Source organism: Triticum dicoccoides, chromosome 7B (assembly GCF_002162155.2).
Source record: "Triticum dicoccoides isolate Atlit2015 ecotype Zavitan chromosome 7B, WEW_v2.0, whole genome shotgun sequence".
NCBI lineage: Eukaryota > Viridiplantae > Streptophyta > Magnoliopsida > Poales > Poaceae > Triticum > Triticum dicoccoides.
In genome coordinates, this window is record NC_041393.1 from 768,355,072 (window position 1) to 768,377,300 (window position 22,229).

The window sequence follows — 22,229 nt, forward strand, 5'->3', positions numbered from 1 at the left end:
TGGTTGTGGCTGTGTGTTAACACAAGTGCAAATGTACACCACCCAAAACAGCCAGTCTGATGCACCTCCCTTCAGAAAAGTCTTGACCACAGAACGTTCGCCCTCATGGCCAAAACATCTGATCCAATTATGCAAATCTTTATCTTTATTACCTAATAATAAAGCAAATTAGGTTTCGGTTGTCCGTCATTGGCATTTTCCAGAAAAGTCTCTGTGTTTTGACGAAATCAACCCACAGTCCGGATTTAAGTCACACCCAAATCGTTATTTTACATTTTTCGAAAACCCCCTGATGTTAGGTAATTCATTCGCAGATCATATCTAAGTCAAACAAATGCTTTTTTAAATCATCCATATCTTTTAAACCGTAACTCCGATTTAAACATGTTATATACGAAATTTGATTAGAAAAATATGTAGAATATGAATATGAGATTATTTTTACCTGTTAAGTATTTTAAATATTATTTTGTATATACCCTTATGTTTATAGCAACCTGTAAAATTCGTCCCAGTAGGCCTATCTAGGAACAAATCGTACCAATGTGTAATATATTTACCTATTTCCTGCCTTATGTTTTATTGGTTACTACTTATCTACAATTTCTATTCTAGGTTCATAGCTCTAGTGAAATCTCTTGCTCGGACTTTGGTTTTGTTTTGTGCTCAATTGTATTCAGCATGTCTTGCAATAACATGCACCTCCCATGTCATTTTTCTTTTTGAAACATACCTCCGGTATTATTTGTGAATTGGCCAGCCCATGCAACATACATTTTTTTTGTTTCCACCTGCTTTTAGGAAACTCCTATGATGTTCGATTCCAAAAAAAAAAACTGGTATGATGTTCCGTGTCAGGTTTTTTGAAGCTTCTAGTCCTGGTTTTAGGAAGCTTTTGAACCATTTTTTTGTTTCTACTGTTTTTACTTGGTTTTGTTCGTTTTTCCTTTTTTCCACACTTGGTTTTGTTCCATTTTTACACCCCTTTTTTTTCGTTTTCCATTTTTGATTTTAAAAAATGAGCATTTTTCAAAACTAACTTAAAAAATCTTGAACTTTTGTTTTACATAAATTAACTACTCTTTAAAAATCCTGAACATTTTTCAAGTCCGTTAACATTACTGAACCCATGAACTCTTTTTCAATTTGCGAGCATTTTTTGTTTTCATAAACATTTTTTGAGTTCATGACCTTTTCAAATTCATAAAAATATTAAAATTTTCCAACTTCTTAAACAAATTGAGAACAAGTTTCAATTTTTTGAACATTTTATCCAAATTCCTAGCATTTTGTCTTAATTTGTATTTTTAAAAAAATTTGATGATGAATTTCTAAAATTCATGATTTTTTAAACGCATGAATTGTTTTTGGTTTTACCAAGTTATTCAAAATAGGAAAACCTGCAACCAGTTTTTTCATGAGACAAGAGAGTAGTAGCTGCAAAAGGCGAGTGAAGAAACGAGTAAACCAGCCTTGGGTCGAGCAAGAAGAAAAAACAAGCGAACGAGCGGCTGGACCCGACGAGCTCCTATACACGCAGATAGGAGGAGCTCCGTTCTCCGGGGTCGCACATCGCCTTGTTTCACATGGGGCACCCCCAACTGGGTCAGTCCGTTCAAAAGGCGTTGTAGCGACCCAGGAGACCGGCCTTGTAGAGAATGACACTTTAGCGACATGGAACCATAGCGTTTTTTTTTGAATCGGTTTCTATCAAAGTTTTAAATAGCCGGCTATAGTAGTTTGAGCAAGTGCTGCCGCTATGTGGCACAACCCGCTAAACTTGCGAAATAGCGGGCTATAGCGGGCTATAGCCTCGCTATAACTGATTTGGAGGGCCGCCACTATTTGCCGTAGCCCGCTATTTAAAACACTTGTTTCTATAAGTGCGAAAAAGCTAATATATTTTTTTTGAAAAATGCGGTCATATTTTTAAACTTTTTGAAAGTTAATAGATGCGACCTTTCTGAAATCTGAAGTTTTTTTCTTCTAAAATTTGAATGTTTTCTGAAACTGTGAACATTATTTTTACTGTTTTTGAACTTTTTTTTATACACAATCACTTTAGTTTTGTTTGCAACATTTTATGAAAATTGCGAACAAATTGAAATGCCAAACATTTTTAGGAAAGAAAATAATGAACAAGCTAGAAGAAAAACAGTAAATGAAAACCGGACCGTAACCTTCTGAAAGGTTCCAAAAGAGAATATGAGCAGCTTGCAGAGCTACTACGGCCAAACAGGGACATTGTGTGGATTCATTAGATTCGTCCAATTCTAGTCAGCAGCGGTCGTCGGCTCGTCGCTCGCAATGAGCAGCTTGCAGAGCTATTACGGCCTGAGTCATCAGAGGAGATGCCATGGATTGCAAGGAAGCTCCCTAGATGATGGCAGCAAAATATCACCAAACTCGTCTCCTCCACCTGACAGCACCCATAGCACTGACTGACAAAAGCAAACGGGCGACCAAGGACAAGCAAGATGATTCCACCTTCCGTCGGACTCGATCAAGATGATCAAGAGCTTCCTGCAGAGGCCGGTCTCCCGCATGCACGTGTCTGACTACTCACACAAACAGCCTATATCCCGCCACAAGGAGCAACGGCGGCTCATTTCTCGATGGGTTTAAATCCATGGCGGAGGTCGCCAAGCTTTGCGGACTCGGAGAATGGCGGCGGAGTCTCCATATGGTCGAGCTCCAAATGGACCTTCAACCACGAGTCTCACACAGCCACATTGCTGGAATGCCTGCCAAAATCCGCACCGATTCGCAAGACGAAAGCTGCTCTGGACTGAGTTTTAGTCTACATGACGGCACCATAGTATTCTGTTTTTATGAACGCTCTGCTGCTGCAAGTTCCATCAGTCATGCGAGGAGACTTTGTTGGACATGATCTTCTATCACCTCAATCCTTGTCCTCATCGTAATGATCACATGACAGGATTACGGAGTCATCAAACGACACTGCAAAGACACGGAGGACTGGCTGCCCCCTCGTCGCCCCCGTCTCGGGCGACTCGGGCAGCTCTTCAAGCCCTAGCCGCCAGGGTCACCACCACCTCCCCCCTTCCCTCCGCCGCCGCCGAAGGATGCCGCCGGGCTAAGCCCGGGGGCCGACGGCGATGGCGGAGGCTCTCCTCCCTGGATCGCGTCAGAGGGGGTGGGGCGGGACCTCCACGCGTGTGACGGCGCGGCAGCGATCTGATCCATGGTGGCGTGACAGCGTGTTCTAGGCGGAGGGCTTGGGCGGCGGCGCGGCTGCCTGGTGGCGAGCCGGCGGCGGTGGCGTGAAGAGGGCGTCGTGGAGGTCCGGGCTGGCCAGATCAGGATCCTGGGGCGGCGGCCCTAGACGGCGGCGGCGGGTGAAGCTCGGGCTTCCCGCGGCAGCATGGCATGGTGCAGTCTATATCCGAGGTGGATCTGGTCGGCGATCTCGTGGTTTTGTCACGGATTGGTTCCGATCAGAGACGGTGATGAGTGTGCGGGATCCATCTCGGCGGCTCTCGCGGTTTGGCGTTGCAGAGTGGGAGTCCTCCTCCCAGGCTCCAGTGGTGGCGCATTCAGGCAGTGGCCGGTGTGCCAGGGCTCCTACGGTGGAACTGTTGTTGCGGTTGGTCGCCGGATCTAGGCGGCTAGATCTAGGGCTTTGAAGGCGGTCGAGACGGTGCACAGGTTGTCAGGTGGATTTCTTGGGACGGATCCGAGTGAAAACTTGGTCTTCAGTCGTTGGCCGGAGCCGGTGATGACGATGCCCTTATCATCGTTTCCTTCATGAAGGCATCATCGAGGTACAAATCCCAAACCCACCCAATACCTCCGGGGGAAACCCTAAATCAGTTGGTCGGATGACGGCGGCATTCACGTGTTGTTACCCCCTTGGGGGCGGCATTCTTGGAGATGCACTCGGGCTCGAGGAACATCGGATGGCTTCTTCGGTGGAGCGGTGTTTCTCTCTACATATTCATGGCGACGGCTCTTGGCGGCATGGAACAGCGTAGGCTTGGCGTCAGATGTGTGGTGATGGACACGCGCAGGAGGTCGACGCTGTCTGGCGTCATGGTGGCATCGGCGGCAGCTAGACCGGGCAAGGTTGATACAACAGTACAACTCTGAAGATGGATTGATGGCAAGTGGCTACGGCGGCCTCATACCCGGCAGGCGTCCTGGTTGAGGAGCACGCCGGACTGGTGGGTGCCCATACCCGGCAGGCGTCCTGGTTGGGACCTCGGGTCTTAAATGTTAGGTCTGGCTGCGATGTCTGTTTGGTATTAAGCCCAGGCTATCAGCGCCCCTTCATCATTTGGATAGATGTAGCGACAGTTGTTGCTTAGATGGTGGCTTTAGTCTTACTGTTGTATGACTTTGTAAGGTCTTGTGAGAATAATTAATAAAGTGGCCGCATGCATCGTCCAAATGCAGAGGCCGGGGGTCCTCCTCCTTTTCTAAAGAAAAAATCAAACAACACTGCAGAAACCGCCGCTCATCTTTGTTGTGCCCATTGTTTGTTTGCTCTGTCCGGCACTCCTCCATTATTAGACAAGGCCGGGATGTGTTTCACTGGAACCTTACTACATCAGGGTCATTCATAGTAGACTCTATGTACCGTGCACTCATGCATTCTGAGGTACCGGTGAGTAACAATAAGAAAATCTGGAAGTCGAAGATTCCACTAAAAGTTAAAATCTTCATGTGGTATCTTCATAGGGGAGTTGTCCTAACCAAAGACAACCTCGCGCGACGCAACTGGCCAGGGAGTAAGAAGTGTTGTTTTTGTACTCATGAAGAGACAATCGAACACCTCTTTTTCCAATGCAAGTTTGCACGTACTACATGGTCAATCATCCAAATAGCGTCAAATTTGTATCCGCCCACAAGTGTCGCCAATATTTTTGGTCACTGGTTGGACGATATTCCAAATAGATTCAAAACGCTAATACGGGTGGGAGCATACGCCTTACTATGGTCGCTTTGTCTATGTAGAAATGATTTGGTTTTCAATGATAAAAATGCTTCTCCTTTGCAGGTTATTTTCCGTTGTACGCACTCGCTTCGTACCTGGTCTACGCTACAACAAGTGGAGTACCAACCGTTGTTCAAGGCGGTGTGTACGCGGTTGGAGCAGGTGGCTACGGTGGTTTTTACCCAACATGGGTGGCAGCATAATCTCCGGATCGGTCCACCATCCCTTGCGACATAGGCATAATGTCGGTCTATAGGACTCTACTGTCGCCGATTTGTCGTTTTTTTTCATTCATTTTGTCAGACTTTCCGTGTTGGGCTGTATGCATCCTAGTTATGCAGAGGCCGGGTGTTACTCATAATGTTTTGTATCCGCTTGATGCTATATTTTGAGATAATAAAAGCGCCCTTTATCGAAAAAATGCCTGATGCAGAAAAAGAAGAAGAAGGCTTTGAACAATCATGATTGCAACTATGCATTGGAAGATAGCAGAAGGAAGGGCTTCACTATACAGCAGAAACAGGACACCCTTTGCCCGCAGGTTGAAAACTATGCTATGTACTCCCTCCGTAAACTAATATAAGAGCGTTTAGAATACTAAAATAATGATCTAAACACTCTTATATTAGTTTACAGAGGGAGTAGATACATACTTACATAGTCCGTTTGGTAAACTTATTATGTTATCAAAACAGACCATCCACATAAGATTGAATTTTTCAATCCCACAACACAATAAAGGTTAGGATATTCAGATTTTGTGATGATGGCGGCGGCTTTCTTTCTCTTGGTCGGCAGCTTCCATGGGTGGTACCTGCAACGATCATACATATGCGACTGGCAGATCATTTCAGTCTTTCATCGTAATTGATGCATATGGGGAAAAAAAAGACATCAAATGGTGATCACTGACAAGGTTAATCTATCTTAGAGAGGAGACAAAAACCTGTGGTTGGTTTTTATTATACTCGTCAACAAATAAAAGACTTGTTAATTGAGTTGATTTAATACTCTCGTCTCTACTTAAATGCAATCTTAATCCTCCCCAGAGGTATTTGCTTAGCGACATACATTTTCTTATTAGAGTTCGAAACATTCAATCTTGACTTTTCTCATACAGTAGTAAATCTTAAGGGCCTTTTTTGTCGCATGATTCAACAAACACTGGAACATGAAAAAACAGAAATAGGATATCTTGACATCTGAAATCCTACAGCAAGCGGAAACAGAACATACAATAATTGTTGTTGTTTGGTTGCACAACGGACAAAACACAAAAATTACTATGGAGATTGAGTGGATGTCAATCCAAAGAATTTATCAAAGAGGTTATACATCTTGCTAAATATCCGGTCGAACTGTACTGTAGGAAAGCACAAAAATTCAGACAATAAAACCAAATGCAATCCTGTAGAACACTGGTCACATCATACAACAACTACAAGCCAATTCTGCCCACAACAGGCACATAAATTTGCAGCTTATTGGTGAAACAAAACAAACAGCTGCAACTGCAGCTGCAGGGTCATGAAAAATACATTATACAAAGCGGAATGCAGATAAAGCAGCCTCTTCTGCCAAATTGTGCATCTAGTGCGAAGCATCATAAATACAGTCAGATACGCTTATCTTGTGCAAAGCATTCTGCTGCATGGCATCGACACAACTGAAGAAAGCAACCCGCCAGATCTTGCAGAAAAATAATGCTCCAAACCATACCCAGAAACCAAATACAATTCCAGCAATCACCGAGTAGTACAGCCAGAGTGTTTCCAGTTCATGGTGATATTCCTTTGCCCCATCCATCGGTGTTGTACTACTCGAATTATTTGTGCATGGTCTTAAGGGGGGACCACAGAGACCCAGATTATTGCCGTAGATCGATGGGTCATCGAGTGTTTGGAGCTGACTGCCTGTAGGTATGTCTCCAGACAGAAGGTTGTTGTTGAGATTAAGAGTGGTGAGGAACATCAGGTTTCAGAAAGTAGGAGGAATAGGACCTGATAGTTTGTTCCAAGATAGGTCAAGGGATTCTAATAACTTTAGATTACCAATATCCTTGGGGATACTACCAGACAGATTATTTCTTGACATATTTAGTAATTGCATGCCTCTGAGACTAGTCAACTCTGAAGGGATCTCACCAGATAGAGAATTACCAGATAGATCAATACCAGTCACAAATTCATGTCTTCCCTCAAAGATGTACTCCTGTCCCTTCCAAATTATGTCCATGCTGCCATTGTAAAAATACCAATGAGGTATGTCAATTGTTACAAACGGTTGCATCACAAATGTCTGTCTCATCAAGGAGAAGTTGACCAAACTTTCTGGTATGGAACCTACAAAATTATTTTCAGCAAGATCAAGCAATTGGAGATGTGGGAGTTGTGATAGCTGCCAAGGAATACTTCCGAAGAACTTGTTTGTTCGCAGGCTGAGAATCCTCAAAGAAAGATTGCTTTCCCCTATCCACGGAGGGATTACACCAGAAATTTTATTGTTCCCGAGATCCAAAACAACAAGGCTTTTTAAGTTCTTCAACACCGCTGGAAAGCAACCTGCGAAGTTGTTGCTTGACAAGTGCAATGACCTTAGTGACGAGTTATAGAAAGTTGAGGTTGGAACTTTCCCAGCAAAAGCATTGCCTGACAAATCCAAGGTATGTAAATCTTTTAAATTCCACAAGCAAGCAGGAAAATCTCCAAACAGCTCATTGTTTGATAGATCCAAGAGCTGCAGAAGTGTTAACCCACAAAACATAGACCTTGATTCCCCCGAGAAGTTGCTATTGTCTGTACTATTGGCAACCTTAACTGGCAACTGCTTGCTGTCACGATGAGGTATGATACCTGTAAACTTGTTGCCAGATAAGTCGAGAGCAACAAGATTTACGAGCAAGGATATAGTTTTAGGAAGCTCACCCTTTAGATGGTTGGAGTTGACATCAAGGAATTGCAAAGATGTTGCATTACCAATATCTGATGGCATATTTCCAGTAAGGTGATTTTTGGACAAAAACAATGCTTGCAAGTTTCGCATTTTCCCTATCCCCACTGGGATGCTTCCAGTTAGCAAGTTGTCTGATACATCAAAATAGATGAGCTCCTTGCACTTGCTGATATCCGATGGGATGCTTCCAGTTAACAAGTTTCTGGATACATCAAGAACTTCGAGATCCTTCCACTTGCTGATACGCGATAGGCTGCTTCCAGTAAACAAGTTTCTGGATACATCAAAATACTCGAGTTTGGTCCCATTTGTGAACATCTCAGTCGGGATGGTACCATTAATATTATTTCCAGCCAATGTAAAAAACACCAATGTTTTTATCCTGGCAAAACATGGTGGCAAACTTCCATGTAACTGATTCTGCTGGAGCTCGAGACGCTTAAGACTAGTAAGGTTCCCTAGCTCAGGTGGAAGAGTAGAAACCAAACTAGTGTTTCTGAGTTGGAGCACCTGTACCAACTGAAGCTGCCCCAGTGAGGTTGGGATCGACCCACCAAGTGGGTTCCTGCTCAGTGAAAGGTTTCGCAACCCAGATATCATCCCCAGCTCGGGTGGGATTCCTCCTGTCAGATTATTTCTCCCGAGATATAGTGCCTCGAGGTTTTGGAGCCTTGAGAATGAGCGAGGTATGGATCCATAGAAACCATTAATGGACAGATTTAGATACCTCAACCTTGGCACCATCTCTGGTAATAAATCTGGTAATGGCCCTGAGAAGGCGTTGCCCGATAAATCGAGGGATCTCATGTTCAAATTGGTGCAGTTGAGGATAAATTGTGGGAAGGTGCCACTGAGATCATTATTAGCTAGCGACAACATCTTCAAACTGGACATAGGTGAGAACTTGTTGTTTTCCAGGTTAGCCAAGTGGTTATTTCCCAGATTAAACTTGACAATCATTTGTAGGTTTCTGAGTTGCTAGGGGATGGAACCAGCAAGATTGTTGCTGCTCAAGTCCAGATAGGTGAGCATAAGCAACTTGGATATGTTTGCTGGGATGGCGCCGACAAGATTGTTGTTGTTGAGTTTGATCTTGGTGAGGTTCAAGAACGCTGCTGAATACAAGTAATCGTGCGTATCGTTGAGTCCAGCGTTGGGAAGGCTGAGCTCCGTAACATGCCCGGCAGCGTCACAGGAGACACCAAACCAAGAGCAGGTGGAATTCTCAGTCGACCATGAGGACAGGGAGTTGGCGCCAACCAAAGTGGACTTCCATCGGAGAAGTGCTTCCGCTTCCGGGTTGGTCGCCTTGGCTGCGCATACTAGCAAGAGAAGCGAGATACGAAAGAGTTTCTTCAGGGGCGCCATTGAAGTGTTGGGTAAGAAAGTGGCAAGCTGCAGAGCATTTCCTTAGTTTACAAGTAGCTAGAGTTCACATAGATAAAAGAGATTGGTGTAGAAAACGCGAATAATATCTTGCCCATCTTAATTCTCAACCTCACAGGAAAGGGAATACTAGTCAGTAGTGTACTCGGTCATAAGGTCATGACTCATGACTGATGACCATGTGTTTGGCCGTGGCTGTCCGTTAACACTAGTGCAAATGTACACCACCCAAACCAGCTACACGTCTCTTTAGGAATCAAATATTCAGTCTATGCCTAGAGTTGAAAAGTCTGGACCAAATTAATGTTCGCCCATGTGGCCAAGTTATCGTCTGATTACGCAAATACTTCCTCCGTCCGGAATTAGATGTCGCTCAAACAAAAATTCATGAACTTGCTCACTGGCATAGGAAACCTACGGTACCTATAGGTTATAACGGGCGAGAGGTGGGCTGGAAATAGACATACACGTGACATATTGAACTATGATTTGAGTGGCATGCTAGCACTAGAATCATGATTTCGTGAGTCGTATCATGGTTTTCTGATTGTCCTTTTTGTGTTGTGGCACATTTTGTAATGCCCAGTGAATAAGCTAATAATATAATTGTGTCGTGTGCATCACTCGATGCAGAGGCCTGGGATACGACCTCCTATTCAAAAAAAAAATTGAACTACGAAAGTATACAACAAACATGGTGCAGGAGGGTGACGTGGCAGCAACCCTAGTCACCACCGCTGGTTGAGGCTCCTCCCCTCCTCTCCCGCATCGTCATGACTGAAGGATCCGTTGGCGAAGCCTGCTGGATATGGGGATGGTGGAGGCGGGGGCGGTTCCTCCCATGGTTGGTCCGGGGCAGCAACATCTGGTGCGCGTGGTGGCCTGCTGTGCACGTCTCTGCGTCCGACCCGAGGTCTTTGAGGACGTGGTCTTGTTCTTGTTTCCAAACCAAATCTCGTCGTCGACGCATACTCAGTCCATGCCTAGTCTAGGATTGAAAAGTCTGGACCACAAGAATGTGCGTCCTTGTGGCCACAAGATCTAAAATTTCCCCACATTATCCATACGTATTAGCATTGTCTTGCGCCATTTCAAAATGCCCTATGAAATACAGAGTTCATGGCTACGCTTGTTGTAATAATCCTAATGAGCAGACGTCAGATTTTAAGCGTTTTTTAGCGAATGTGTCAAAAGCCATTTAATATTGTGCACCAATCTCCTAGCGCGGCCACTGGCTGAGTCAGCTTGAGCAAGCCATACCTTTCTCTGACAGGAAAGCCCATGCCACTATGCCAGCCTCTGTTCTGTGACTGTGAAGCTGAATGGCTCCAGTCTACGATCGTAAAGGTAAGCAGTTACAGAGTTCAGAAACCAATTAACGGTACATACAACTGATACAAGGCAGATCCAACAAAACAATCCACCAAGGTTTATCAACAACAAACTAACCAAGTTATCATCAGCTAACCTATCCCGAGTTCTCGGCTAGCTCTGTACTGCACGTCAAGTGCTAAACCCTTTCGATTTTCTGCGCACTTTCTTGGCTGGCTTAGCTAGACTAAGATCGACCACTTCCTCAGAGAGGTTCATCTGTTCCCTAGTCTCCACTTAAGTACAATTTAATCCTTCACATAGCTATTTTCTTAGTGATGTACATTCCTCATTAGAGTTTAATTCTTTTTCTATTGAGATATTCAGCACCGTCGATCATGACATATTCATATAGCAGTAGTACTTTGTGCTTAAGGTTTTTTTTTATGTTCGCAGGATTCAAAAAACACGGCAATATGAAAGGCACAAGAATTTACCGGATTGAACCAAAAGCTCCTACAGAATGGTACTGTTGAAAGCACAAAAATTCAGAGAATAAGAGATGATACAATTCTGTTGGACATTAGTCACAGCATACAACAATGTACAAGCCAATCCCGCGCACCACAAGCACATACACTTGCAGGTTACTGGTGAAAGAATACAAAGATCTGCAACTTATAGTGGGAAGCAGATAACTATCATAAATACAGTCACGTACGCACCATCTTGTGCACAACTTTCTTCTGCATGGCATCAATACAGCGGAAGAAAGCAACCCACCAGATTTTGCAGAAAAGCAATGATCCAAACCATACCCAGAAACCGAAGACAATTCCAGCGATCACGGAGTAGTACAGCCACACCATTTCATGTTCATGGCTGCCATCCGCTGGTGTTGTACTAATGGAATTATTTGTGCATGGAAAGCTCAATGGAGGGCCACAAAGTCCCAGATTATTGCCATACATCGATGGGTCCTCAAGTGTTTGGAGCTGACTGCCTGTAGGTATCTCTCCAGACAGAAGGTTGTTGGAGAGGTTGAGAGCAGTGAGGAACATCAGGTTTGAGACACTAGAAGGAATAGGACCGGATAATTTGTTCCAAGAGAGGTCAAGGGATTCTAATAACTTTAGATTGCCAATATCCTTGGGGATACTACCAGACAGATTATTTCTTGAAATATTGAGTAATCGCAAGCCTTTGAGAGTTGTTAACTCTGAAGGGATCTCACCAGATAGAGAATTACGAGAGAGATCAATACCAGTCACAAAAGCATGCCTTCCCTTGAAGGTGTACTCCCGCCCCTTCCAAATTATGTCCATGCTACCATTGTTATAATATCCGTAGTTGTTACCAACGAGAATTTGACTATGTCCATGCTGTATGAAGATTGTTACAGCCGGTTGCATCACAAATGTCTGCCTCATGGAGGAGAAGTTGACGAAACTTGTCGGTATGGAGCCTACAAAATCATTCCCAGCAAGGTCAAGCAGTTGGAGATGGGGGAGTTGTGATAGCTGCTGCCAAGGAATACTTCCGTTAAGCATGTTTGCTCTCAGGTTGAGAATCCTCAACGAAGGATTGCTTTCCCCTATCCATGGGGGAATTACGCCAGAAATCTTATTGTCTCCGAGATCCAAAACAACAAGGCTTTTGAAGTCCTTCAACACCGCTGGAAAGCAACCTGTGAAGTTGTTGCTTGACAAGTGAAGTGACCTTAGTAAAGAGTTGTTGAAAGCTGAGGTTGGAACTTCCCCAGCAAAAGCATTGCCCGACAAATCCAAGGATTGTAAATCTTTCAAATTCCAGAAGCAACCAGGAATATCTCCAAACAACTCATTGTTTGATAGATCCAATAGCTGCAGAAGTATTAATCGACAAAAGACAGGCCGTGATTCCTCCGAGAAGTTGCTATTGTCCGTACTGTTGGCCACCTTAGCAACTGGAAACTGCCTGCTGTCATGATTAAGAATGCTACCCGTAAACTTGTTGTCAGACAAGTCTAGAGCAAGAAGATTTACCAGAAAGGAGATAGTTTTAGGAAGCTCACCCTTTAGATGGTTGGAGCTGGCGTCAAGGAGTTGCAAAGATGTTGCATTACCAATATCTGATGGCATATTTCCAGTAAGGTGATTTTTGGACAAGAACAATGCTTGCAAGTTTCGCATGCTCCCTATCTCCACCGGGATGCCTCCAGTTAACATGTTTTCGGATACATCAAATGCCTCGAGCTCCTTGCACTTGCTGACATGCGATGGGATGCTTCCAGTTAACAAGTTTCTGGATACAACAAAAAGCTTGAGCTTGGTCCAGTTTGAAAACATCTCTGTCGGGATGGTACCATTGATATTATTTCCTTGCATGTAGATTTCTAACAATGTTTGTATCCTGGCAAAAGATGGTGGCAAACTTCCATATAACTGATTATCTGACAGGATTATGTGCTTAAGACTAGTAAGGTTCCCCAGTTCGGGTGGAAGAGTAGAAACTAGACTAGCGTTTTGCATGTAGAGCTCCTCTAGCAACTGAAGCTGCCCGAGTGAAGCTGGGATCAACCCACCAAGTGGGTTGTTGCCCAGTGAAAGGGTTCGCAACCCAGATATCATCCCCAACTCCTCTGGGATTCCTCCAGTGAGATTATTTGCAAAGAGCCGCAATGTCTTGAGCTTTTGGAGCCTTGAGAATGAGCGAGGTATGGAGCCAGAGAATCCATTAACAGACAAAATTAGATTCCTCAACCTTGGGGCCATCTCCGGCAGTGAATCTGGTAATGGCCCTGAGAAGGCGTTACCCCATAAATCAAGGGATCTCATTCTCACATTGATGGTGTTGAGGATGAATTGTGGGAAGGTACCACTGAGCTCATTATTAGGTAGAGATAACATCTTCAAACTAGACATAGGTGAGAACTTGCCATAGTCTGGACTAGTCAAGTGGTTATTTCCCAGATTTAACTTGACAATCATTGGTAGGTTGCTGAGTTGGTAGGGGATGGCACCAGCAAGATTGTTGCTGCTCAAGTCCAGATAGGTGAGCATAAGCAACTTGGAAATGTTTGCTGGGATGGCGCCAACAAGATTGTTGTTGTTGAGTTTGATCTTGGTGAGGTTCAAGAACGCTGTAGAATACAAGTAATCGAGCGTACCATTGAGTCCAGCGTTGGGAAGGCTAAGCTCCGTAACATGCCCGGCAGCGTTACATGCGACTCCAAACCAAGAGCAAGTGGAATTCACAGTCGACCATGAGGATAGCGAGTTGGTGCCAACCAAAGTGGACTTCCATCGGAGAAGTGCTTGCGCTTCTGGGTTGGTCGCCTTGGCTGCGCATACTAGCAAGAGAAGCGAGATATGGAAGAGTTTCTTTAGGGGCGCCATTGAAGTGTTGGGTAAGAAAGTGGCAAGCTGCAGAGCATTTCCTTAGTTTACAAGTACCTAGAGTTCATATAGATAAAAGAGATTGGTGTAGAAAAGGCGAATAATATCTGGTTATCTTAATTTTCAACCTCACAGGAAGGTGAATACTAGTCAGTAGTGTACTCGGTCATAAGGTCATGACTCATGACTGATGACCATGTGTGTGGCTGTGGCTGTCCGTTAACACAAGTGCAAATGTACACCACCCAAACCAGCTACACGTCTCTTTAGGAATCAGATAGTCAGTCTATGCCTAGAGTTTAAAAGTCTGGACCAAATTAATGTTCACCCATGTGGCCAAGATATCGTCTGATTACGCAAATACTTCCTCCGTCCAGAATTAGTTGTCGCTCAAACAAAAATTCATAAACTTGCTCACTGGCATAGCAAACCTACGGTACCTATAGGTTACAAGGGGCGAGAGGTGGGGTTGAAATAGACATACATGTGACATATTGAACTACGATTTGAGTGGCATGCTAGCACTAGAATCATGATTTCGTTAGTTGTATCATGATTTTCTGATTGTCCTTTTTGTGTTGTGGCACATTTTGTAATGACCAGTGAATAAGCTAATAATATAATAGTCGTGTGCATCACTAGATGCAGAGGCCTGGGATATGACCTCCTATTCGAAAAAAATTGAACTACGAAAGTATACAACAGACATGGTGCAGGAGGGTGACGTGGCGGCAACCCTAGCGACAACTGCCGATTGAGGCTCCTCCCCTCCTCTCCCGCATCGTCATGACTGAAGGATCCGTCGGCGATGCCTGCTGGATATGGGGATGGTGGAGGCGGGGGCGGTTCCTCCCATGGTTGGGCCGGGGTAGCAACATCTGGTGTGCGCGGTGGCCTGCTGTGCACGTCTCTGCATCGGACCCGAGGTCTTTGAGGACGTGGCCCTGTTCTTGTTTCCAAAACAAATCTCGTGGGACGACGACGCATACCCAGTCCATGTCTAGTCTAGGATTGAAAAGTCTGGACCACAAGAATGTTCGTCCTTGTGGAAATTGCAGCTGTCCTGTGCATAAGAGAAGAGAGGGCTTGTCTGCCACAAGATCTAAACATTATCCATACGTATTGCCATTGTCTTGCGCCATTTCAAAATGCCCTATGAAATACAGAGTTCATGGCTACGCTTGTTGTAATAATCCTAATGAGCAGACGTCAGATTTTAAGCGTTTTTTAGCGAATGTGTCAAAAGCCATTTAATATTGTGCACCAATCTCCTAGCGCAGCCACTGGCTGAGTCAGCTTGAGCAAGCCATACCTTTCTCTGACAGGAAAGCCCATGCCACTATGCCAGCCTCTGTTCTGTGACTGTGAAGCTGAATGGCTCCAGTCTACGATCGTAAAGGTAAGCAGTTACAGAGTTCAGAAACCAATTAACGGTACATACAACTGATACAAGGCAGATCCAACAAAACAATCCACCAAGGTTTATCAACAACAAACTAACCAAGTTATCATCAGCTAACCCATCCCGAGTTCTCGGCTAGCTCTGTACTGCACGTCAAGTGCTAAAACCTTTCGAGTTTGGGTGCTATGACGAATGACAGTGTTCGATTTTCAGCGGAACTTCTTGGCTGGCTGAGCTAGACTAAGATCGACCTCTTCCTCAGCGAGTTTCATCTGCCGCCTCGAGTCTGACTCCATGGGACCTTACATCGACAAAGCTGATCTGTTATGCCTCCCCCTGCCAGGCGTTCCTTGTAGTAGTTTGGTCTGCAACGATCGTCGACAACAGGTGGTTATTATGCACTACATATGCTACTGGCAGATCGTTTCAGGCTTTCAGCATAAGTGCCCCAACTCGCTTCTCTCTTTCTCCCGTACGTCCCCTGCTTGGCTTGTAAGGATTCGAGATGGTCACCACGGTCAAGGTTAACCTTTTTTTTACAGAGGCAGTAAACTGTCAGTTTGATTTTTGTCATATTCATCCACAAAATATTATGTTTTGTTGAGGTGATCTAACACCCGCATCTCCACTTTAAGTACAATCTTAATCCTTTCCACAGGTATTTTCTTAGAAATGTGCAATTGTCATTAGAATTCGGTTCTTCTTCTATTGAGATATTCAGAACAGTCAATCTTGACATTTCCATGTACTTTGTGCTTAAGGGCCTTTTCTGGTTCGCGTGAATAATGAAGAAAAACACAACAATTTGCTACATTGAGCCCAAAATTCCTATGGAATGGTACTGCAGGAAAGCACAAAAAATCAGAGAATAAAAACTAATACAATTTGGTCACATCATACAACTATGTACAAGCCAATCTTGCGCATTGCAAGCACATATACTTGCAGGTTATTGGTGAAAGAAAACAAAGAGTTGCAGCTTATATAGTGGGAAGTAGATGAGGCTCACAAATAGAATCAGGCACGCTTCCTCTCGTGCACAACATTCTGTTGCATGGCATCGACGCAACTGAAGAACGCAAACCACCATATCTTGCAGAAGAACAATGCTCCAAACCATACCCAGAAACCAAAGACAAGTCCCGCAACCACCGTACAACTACAACGTTTCATGTTCATGGTCGCCATCAACTGGTGTTGTACCACTTGAATTATTTGTGCACGGAGGGCCACAAAGTCCTAGATTATTGCCGTAGATCGATGGGTCCTCAAGTGTTTGGAGCTGACTGCCAGTAGGTATCTCTCCAGACAGAAGGTTGTTGGAGAGATTGAGATTGGTGAGGGACATCATGTTTGAGACACTAGGAGGAATATGACCTGATAGTTTGTTCCAAGAGAAGCCAAGAGACTCCAACAACTTTAGGTTGCCAATGTCCTTGGGGATACTACGAGACAGATTATTTCTTGAAATATTTAGTAACCGCATGCCTCTGAGACTTGTCAGCCCTGAAGGGATCTCTCCAGATAGAGAACTACCAGAGAGATCAATACATGTCACAAATGCATGCCTTCCCTCGAACGTGTACTCCTGCCCCTTCCAAATTATGTCCATGCTTCCATTGTAAAAATATCTATAGGTGGTAAGTACAATTATGTCGAGTGTTACAACCGGAACCGGTTGCATCACAAATGTCTGTCTCATCAAGGAGAAGTTGACGATACTTTCTGGTATAGGACCTACAAAATTATCTTCTGCAAGATCAAGGAGTTGGAGATGGGGGAGTCGTGATAGCTGTCAGGGAATACTTCCGTAGAACATGTTTGTTCGCAGGCTTAGAATCCTTAATGAAGGATTGCTTTCCCCTATCCAAGGAGGAATTACACCAGAAATCTTATTGTTCCCCAAATCTAAAACAACAAGGCTTTTGAACTTCTTCAACACCGCTGGGAAGCAACCTGTGAAGTTGTTGTCTGACAAGTGCAGTAATCTTAGTGTAGAGTTGTAGAAAGTTGAGGTTGGAACTTCCCCAGCGAAAGCATTGCTTGACAAATCCAGTTTTTTTTTGAAACTATGATCTTTTTTATAGCGAATTCGAAAACTATATGACCTAAAATGTTACTTGCAAAACTATGACCCGTCGGCCTCTTTTAGGCCAAAAACCAACTTTTCGGTCAGCACTAGGCCGAAGTAGGCTCTTCGGTCTCCTAATGGCCGAAGACTCAGCTGGGCCGAAGAGATATTTTCGGCTTTGCTCTGGCCAAGACCACTCTTCGGTTATCTTTTGGCCGAAGAGCTCATAACCATACTGCAGCAGTCCGGCGTACGGCATGGATGACCTGAACGTGTGCACACACGTTAGCTGCACCGATGCCGATGCATGTGTTTAGTACGTGGGCAGCTCGCCGGCTGGCTGGTTGTGTGCACGTATTCGTATCTTTCTATATGGATCTGGTTAATTCTGGCCCAAACTCAAGATCGCTGCATATTTGGAAGATTAAGATTCCTTTGCGCATTAAAGTCTTTATGTAGTTTGTCCACAAACAAATAATTCTTACAAAGGACTACTTAATCAAGAGGAGATGGGTAGGTAATCCATGATGTTGTTTTTTGATCATGATGAAACAATACAACATTTATTTCTTGAATGCCCACTCGCTAAATTATTGTGGAGATCGATTCATATAGCCTTTAACATTACTCCTCAAGTTGATATTACAACATTGTTTGGAACGTGGTTAACTGGGTTGAACATACTATGGCGACCCGTATTCGGATCGGAATATGTGCGCTTTTGTGGGCTATATGGAATTGCAGGAACGATTTCATATTTAACAGACAAAACAATTTATCTTTCTTGCAGGTTATCTTCAGAACTACTGCTTGGATCCGTACGTGGTCCTTACTCACTCCTATCGAATCCAGGGAGCCGTTGGTTACTGGGTGCAACCACTGGGAGATGGTAGTACGGGTTTTATTCAACCGGTTCGGATGGCGGTCACATAACAGGATAGGAGTCTAGGGAGCTTATCCTTCTTTTTGCCATTCCGGTTGTGATTGTCGGCATGAACTTTGTTTCTTTTTTTTATTTTCGCTCCACTTGCGAGCTGTAGTACTTTGACGACTTTGTGTTACTTTGCGAACTTTTAATAAGATGGCTGCATGCATCATTATGATGCAGAGGCCGGAGTATGCCTCCATTTCCAAAAAAATTTATACATGCGCGTGCTTGCCGGCTGGACTATATCGGATACGTATATTGTACTGGTATTTCAGCCGTTACTTCTCGGCCAGTACATGTGCGCACGTTGGCGGCACCTGAGACCTAACGCATGCGTGTGTGCTAGTACGTATGCACCAAGTCCTGATGCATGCATTGCTATCTCGGTCCTGATGCATGCATTAGCCACGGATGAACCACATGCAATACCGATCAGCCATTCAATGCATCAGTCTAGCATTATATGTACGCTACGCATGCATCGATCGCTGGCCAGGCGCTCTTTGGCCAAATGATGACCGAAGAGTGGTCTTCGGCCTGAAAAAAACCGAAAATAGCTCTTCGGCCGCGCCCGCCTTCGGACATTAGGAGACCAAAGAGCCTACTTCGGCCTAGTGCTGACCGAAAAGTTAGTCTTCAGCCTGAAAGAGGCCGACGGGGTCATAGTTTTGCAAATAACACATTAGGTCATATAGTTTTGGAATTCGTTATAAAAAATGTCATGGTTTTAAAAAAAATTCCAAGAGCAAAAGCATTGCCTGACAAATCCAAGAACTGTAAATCTTTCAAATTCCAGAAGAAGTGAGACATGAAAGAGCTTCTGCATACTAGCAGGAGAAGTGAGACATGAAAGAGCTTCTGCAGCGGCGCCATTGAAGTATTGTTGGGTAAGAAAATGGCAAGCTACAGAGCATACTTAGTGAGATATAGAAGAGCTTCTGCAACGGCGCCATTGACACGTCGTTGGGTAAGAAAATGGGAAGCTGCAGAGCGTTTACTTTTTTTTACCAGTAGAGCTAGAGTTCACATAGATGAAAGAGATTGCTGCACAGACGCGAATAGCCTCTTGGTTATCCCAATTCTCAGCCTCACAGGGAAGTGACTACTAGTTTGTAGGTGATGACTGATGACTATGTGTGTGGCTGTGGCTGTCCATTAGTACTCCCTCTGTCCCAAAATTCTTATCTTAAATTTGTCGAGATACGGATGTATTTAATACTAAAATATGACTTGATACATCCATATTTAGATAAATTTAAGACAAGAATTTTGGGACGGAGGGAGTACAACTGTGTACACCACCCAAAGAAGCCAGTGAGATCACGTCTCTATTGAAATCAGAAGCCAGTCCATGCCTAGGAACTAGTAGCATTGAAAAGCCCGGACCAGAAGAATGTTCACCCTTGTGGCCAAGTCGTCCTCCATCCGATTACGCAAATAATAATTCAGACGCTTATTTCACTAGCATGGGAAACCTATAGTACCTAAGGGGGCGTGGGGGTCAGATTGTGATTTGTGCATTTAACTTGTGATTGAATTTTTGAAAAATTGAATGCCCAAAATCTGTAGATGGGATGGATAAGTACAAACCGATGGGTAGGACGACGGCCTCAAACAGTGGAGCTACTTTGAGACCAACATATAAAAGCACATGTTTTTCATGTATGCAAGCTCATCTAGTAGTTCTTTTGAACAATCAAGTTACAGAGTAATCATTGTCGACATCCAAATAACATGCGTAGGACAGGAAAAGCAAAGCAAGGAAATGTAGATGCATAAGCAAGGGTACGTTAACTAAGTAACTAAAAATTGTCCACATCCAATTCAATTCACACAGGGTTTAATTAGTACAGAAGCCATATGATTTTTCTGCTTGCAGATCCAGGCGTGACGCGACTGAACAGAACCACCATCTGGGACTGGCTTGAAAAGATCGATAGGAGGATGACAGGCATGGCAAATAATTCATGGACGGCTATCATACACATTAGATGCAGGAGGAAGAACACATGTAGTGATAGTACATTAGTAGCACCACTACAATTTCCAATAGAGAGATCATCTTCCTATGGTCATTTGTTCATACAAATGTGAACAATCGTTAGAAAGAAAAAGAAAGGAGAAATCTGCAAGAGAGAAAGAACAAACTTATTGAACTATCTACCGTTCACACACACACACATACACACACACACACACACACACACACAAAACGAGCAACGAAAATACAACAGACAGACATGGTGCAGCCAGAAAAGATACTCACAGGAATGGATTTGTTGAGCAGAGGACCTATCACACAATGGGCTATAAACTATCTTCATCTTAAGAGATAGCTTAACAGAAAACCCAAGATATATATGTTGCTATGGAAGGCACTCCATTCTGAAGCAATGCAGCAGAATCGGTAAGATTACATTTGGTATTCTTGTTAGCATAATTGTCAAAGAATGGAGGGTGGCACAACAGAAGGAAAGAACTGAAGTACCTGTACCATGGCGATGGTATTAGCAGCAGCAACAATTGGCAGTGTGAGTAAGATGGATAGAAAAAATCCCCATAATCATATTTCCGGATGAATAGCCATACAAGTTGATGAGAAACATCATCATAATTACATCAGAAAATGAATATATCTAACCCGTAAGGGAAAGAAATGTGGTATATAATTTGCTGAGAAATATCAGCATAAATACATCAGGAAATGGATATGTCAAACTCATAAGAGAAAAAAAAAACATGCGGTGCTACAAAGCACCGCATGTTGACCGGGTTCAACCATACACTAGTAGAAAAGGAGTCTATAGTCCCGGTTGGTGAGGGCCTTTAGTCCCGGTTCATGAACCGGGACTAAAGGGCCGGTACTAATGCCCTGGCCCTTTAGTCTCGGTTCAATCCAGAACCGGGACAGATGGGCCTCCACGTGGCCTGTCCGCTGAGCCCAGGCAGGAGGGCCTTTGGTCCCGGTTGGTGGCACCAACCGGGACCAATAGGCATCCATGCGTCAGCATTTCTGTGGCTGGGGTTTTTGTTTTTTTTTGAAGGGGGGGGGGTTTGGGGGGTTAATTTAGGTGTTTCATATATTGTGTTAGCTAGCTAATTAATAGAGAGAAGTGTCTTCTTTTTTGTCCGTGCTTGGTCGACGCTACGTACTATACATACGTATAGAGAGGACTAGCAAGACACGCTAACTAGCTAGTAAGCAAACAAAAGATCGTCATGAACATATATGCATACAGAGAGAAGTGATATCGACCACCTCTCCTTCTCCGAGAGATTGGTCGAACAACAAGTTCTCGTATATCTATCCGACACTACCGGCTACATATATACAATAATTATCTTTTACAAATATAATCTCCTAACATACGGACGCGTGGTTCACATCGTATTCTCCGTCTTCAGCGATCACGTGGATCAGAAAGAATGCCGCCAATTCCTCTTGAATTGCTCGCATGCGATCTGGTGCTAGGAGTTCATCCCGCATCCTAAACATCTAATTTTAAGAAGGGGGTCAATATAAGCATCCGAAACATCCGAAACAAATGTTTCCTACAAGCAGTGGTAGTTACCACCACTTGAGTTTTGTATGTTGTATGTAGTATCTGTCGAAACCGAAAATATGTATGTGTAGTATGTAGTATATAACAATGATTAGGTAGTATATATACTAATTTTTAGGTAGTATGTACCATTTTTTGAGTATGCTCTTTTTTACATATAAATATGTACGTATTTCACAAATATAACAAAAACTATGGGCTCATATACAATTTTTTCATGTAACTTGCTTTGAAATAGCTTAGATATAGTATATGAACATATTTAAAATAATAAAATAATAT

General features: G+C 43.8%; 2 pseudogenes; both read right to left on the reverse strand.

The window, feature by feature from the left end:
• Window positions 1-6,547: 6,547 nt before the first annotated feature.
• Window positions 6,548-9,309, reverse strand: LOC119339761 (annotated as a pseudogene).
• Window positions 9,310-11,216: 1,907 nt separating this feature from the next.
• Window positions 11,217-13,983, reverse strand: LOC119335299 (annotated as a pseudogene).
• Window positions 13,984-22,229: the final 8,246 nt, after the last annotated feature.